Source organism: Onychomys torridus, chromosome 4 (assembly GCF_903995425.1).
Source record: "Onychomys torridus chromosome 4, mOncTor1.1, whole genome shotgun sequence".
In the NCBI taxonomy this organism is placed as follows: Eukaryota; Metazoa; Chordata; class Mammalia; order Rodentia; family Cricetidae; genus Onychomys; species Onychomys torridus.
Genome location: NC_050446.1, coordinates 77,630,970 through 77,635,630, shown reverse-complemented (window position 1 = coordinate 77,635,630; position 4,661 = coordinate 77,630,970).

Sequence of the window (4,661 nt, the reverse complement as noted above, 5' to 3'; positions counted from 1 at the left end):
CTCACCATTCAAATTCAAGAGAAAAAAGTATTTTGGAGTCATGGCAGATGTAGAAGCTGAGATCATGCAGGGGTCCTTAATGGAAATCACAGAGAGCTGGTTGGGTCTTGAACAGAGACACATGGATGCAGGAGAGTATTTGAAGTTCTTTCTGAGTCACCTGGAGATTGATTTATCAGTCCAGGAGGTCCCTGAAGAATCAGCCCAGAGAAAAAAGTGTCTGGGGGTTGGAAGACCCAAGTAGAGCAGACACAGATAAGAATTTGGGAACAGTTAAGGACAGAACCTGATGGATCTTGCTGAAAAGCATTCTCCTCATTCACAAGGCATCAGCATCAAATTGGTGGCCCCTACTTTGTCGGATCTTAAATAGTAGATCTTGGATGGATTTGACGAGAGAAGGCATACATCTACTTACTTTAACATGATGGTTTGACTATCTTCATGTCCTCTCCATTCAAAATGTGGATCTTCTCTCCTTTTACATTTCTCACATTTAAATCTCGTATCTTTTTCACAGGGAAAAGACTAGTCCTCAGCTACCTGACTTCGGGAAAGTCTCAGCTCATCTTTCAGATACATTTCTCCTGCTTGCATGGTGAAGAGAAGATGGAATTCATGGCACATTGTCTTTTTTTGATGCCATTTCTCTAAGGAACTTGAAGCCTCAGTTTAGTGGCAAAAGTATTTTTTCCTTTGCTGGCCAAAAGTTTAAGATGCAGAAAAGAACAGAAAGATTCCTTAAGCTCTGCATTTTTTCAGAGGATTGGAGCATAGGAATTAGAAGAGGGCCACTCTGTAAACCCCACCAACAGCCTATGGCTAGGAAGGTCACACGTCCTAGCAGGCATATACTTCTGATGTTTCATTAAGTGGACATCTCACCAAACAGTCTTCTAAACATGCATGTTTATACCCATACACTGATGCTGCTTTCAGCCAGAGTCAAAGAAGCTGCCCCCACCTCCCAGGGGACAGTCGCTAATTCAGAGACTTACAACTGGTCAAAGTGCTGAGACTAAGTAACTGTTGAGACTCAGCTCTACATGGAACTTCCGTATCATCCACTCCAGGGCCCAGGGAATGTTCTAGAATTTGCCATGAAAAAAAAATTGCAAGAGCTGGAGGATGGAGAGGAATGCTATAGCATTCTGAGTGTTACATGACAGTTGTACATCATGAGCTTACAGCAGGAAGTCTACCTCCGTGAGACCTGCACAAACAAAGGTGAGCAAGCAGGGAAGGACTAGCTGGGCAGATGAGAGTCAGCTGGAGTGGGAGAGAGACAAGAGAGGACACCGCATTCAATATATGTTGTATACATGTATGAAATTCCCAATTTAAAAAATAAGAGAGTGTCTGGAAGACAAGGAGGGATTTCCCAGTAAGAGCTGTTTGCATACATGGTGGCCCAGACTTCCTGAGATCTGCATCGAGACAAGGGCGCAGTAACAGTGTTTTGGAAACTGTGGTAGGAAGAAGGCGGTGAGTCAGTGCTTACTGCCCCCAGAAAAAGATATTGCTCACGGGGAGGCTTTGGACAAAGTCTATACATGCATGTGGGGTGGGGTTGGAAAGACAGATTGGCCTATGGGAACTTAGAAGAAGAAAGTGGGGGAGAAAGAAGTGAGTGAAGGAAAGGTTGGGGAAACACACTGGGGAAATAGTTCTGAAAGTGGGTTTCTTGAGGCAGGAAGAGCTGTCGAAACAAAGAACTCCTGGGTCACCCTGAGAGCAGAGGGCCATTTGTGAGATGTGTGGGAAGCCCATGGGTGTTCATCCCCTATTGTCATGCTTCCAATTTTCACTTCTTTTTTTCTTTCTTTCTTTCCAACACATTCGAAATGATTGTGGCTTAGAGCGATGCTGTTTTGGTAACCTTAGGGCTATACTTAATGTCTGAGTTTAGGGCTTAACCAAACATAGCTTACCTGGAAACTGTTCTTTATTTGTCAGCTGTCAGAATAGAAGCTGAGTCACAGAAGTGACACCAACACATCTGGGTTCTGTCTCAGACTTCCTGATTTCCTGGCTGTTGGCGATCTTCACTTTTGCTCGTTCAGAACTTGAAATTCACCTCACTAGTTCTTCTCCCAGACAGCAATGGCTTTGTTTCAATGACTGTTTTTCAACATTGAACTGTAGAGCATTTCCTCAACTAACTGTCAGCAAGTCTCCTGGGTAATTTCAAACACTGACAAGTAATTTGGATTTAGCTTGGAAATTTCACCTCTCTGTAAACTGGATTTCATTTGTGTTTAAAAGGAAGCTGGGGAAAGAACCCATATGTTTTGGGAGAGCATTTCTTCTCTTTCCAGCTTTGGAGAGCAACTGATTCCGTGTTTGAAATCAGAAAATGAGATATGCCTGGTTTGGTTGGGCCATGGTGGTGCATACCTTTAATCCCAGCACTTGAGAGGCAGAAGCAAGTGGATCTCTGAGTTCAAGGCCATCCTGGTCTACAGAGTGAATTCCAGGACAGCCAGGGCTACACAGAGACATTGTGTCTTAAAAAACAACAAGAGCAAAAGAAAACAACAAACACAAACAAAACAAAACAACAGCAAAAAGATAAGGCCTGGTTCTCAGATTAGATTTCTCAGACATCTGTCACCAGCTAGACCCATCCCAGCCTCTTATGTGTGTCATGTGCTTAACACACTCTCACTGCCTAGACTATGAGAAGGGCTCAGCAGCTCAAGCATGGCTTGGGGCAGCTCATCTCCCTCCATGCTATCTTCCCCAGGCCTTTTCTTGTTTTCTACAGCTTTTTTTACAGCACAGTTGGCTGCCCCAATGGAGTCATCAGTACTCAAGACTATATAGAATAGGTTATAGACTGTAGCCAGCCTCCTGCAGCAAGCCCTTCTCTGATCTTGTTTCAGATGTGCTCTTAGCTCCCTCTGCAGAAAGAGATTCTACTCAAACTAAACACAATGTCATAGCCTGGGACCACCTTCCATCAGTCAACTCAATTATGTTTCTATCTGGGTCGAGGATAGCCTGTTTCTCAAGGAAACTTCATACTATCATTTATAGGGTATAATGTCTTCATAACCTTAGTGGGAAAAATTGTCTTATGGAATTAGGAGGAAATGTGGGGTGTGGCAAATGGAGACATTACTCAGATCCTCCTCCAGTTACTGTCCACGGAGTAGCTGTGATGAGGTAGTCAGGGAGCCTCCTTTGTTCCCAGCCCTTGATCTCAAAACACCTCATTCAGAAAGGCCCCAGCCAATGACTGGCTAGGGCCATAGAACAAAGATCTGGTCTCTTATGTCTGATGAAGACTTATCTCCAATACAATCCTATTGGGCTAACAGACTATATCATGATTGCACGGCTCCTCCACACCCAATCCTGCATGTATTTTTTCAAAGACGTTTCTCTACTCCAATATTTTTTTTTTTTTTTGTACTCCTACTGCTTCCTGGAAATCAAGAGGTTGGATATAAAGGGGAGGAAATGGAAACAAAATGTAGGATTCAGTGGGTTTTCATTTTGTTTTTAATTAGATTTCTTAAGTTCGCTCTCCCAGCTGGTGGTGAATAGGCTCTGGGATAGTTGAGGGTTACTGATAGGATATATATATATATATAACACGCATCCCCAATATTGCCTACAGCCTGCATACATAACACGTCTAAACACATTGAATAATTTATGTGACGTTTAAATATATAAAACAAACACAATTCACATACTTTTTAAGTGGTGCATCTTTAAACAGTAGACACTAGTATAACACACACACACACACACACACACACACACACACACACACACGGAAGGAACTCTGAATTTAAGAGAACTGTAAACCACTAATTTAGATGATGCCACCTTCTTGTCTTCATACAGTAACTGAAGATTTTCCAGAAACATAATAAACAAAGGAGTAAATAAATAACCAGTGACTCTGAGAGTGAGCTGCCTGATTCACATACTGAATGGCTCTCATTTGACCATTTCAAAGCTGAGAGGAGCCAGAATGCCCAATTGTAGAATACAATGAGGTGTTGCATGTCCCTCTAATACAATCTCACATCTAAAATGTGTGCACATTAACTGGGAATGTGCAATCTTGATCCTTCTGTGCAGAGGGAGAATTAGGTAATAGATGTTTAGCTTGTGTCAAATAGTCCCATTTGTTTTGGGGAATGTGCTTTTTCTAAGCATACAATAGATCTCTAGAAAGCAGATACCTGTAGGTTTGGGTTGTTGCTATATAGAATCTTGAAAGAGATCAATGGCCTGGTCCAACAGAAGAAGACACTGAGAGTCAATCTGGAAAAGCCTAAAAACTTCTTCAAAGCCACATAACAAATATGTGGCACATTTCATTATGGTTTGATGAGGTCGAAAGTTGCTAGGTGTTTCTGTTGCTGTGATAAACATGACCAAAAACAAGCAGGGGAGGAAAGGGCTCATTTGGCTTACACTTCCAGGTAAACAGTCTATCACTAAGGAATGTCAAAGCAGGAACTCAAGCAGGAACCTGGAGACAGGAACTGATGCAGAGACCATGGAGGAGTACTACTTACTGGCTTCCTCCCCTTGAGTTGCTCAGCCTGCTTTCTTATTTGCCCAAGACCATTTGCCCAGGAATCACGCTGCCACCAGTGGGCTGGGCCCACCCACATCAATCACTAATCAAGAAAATA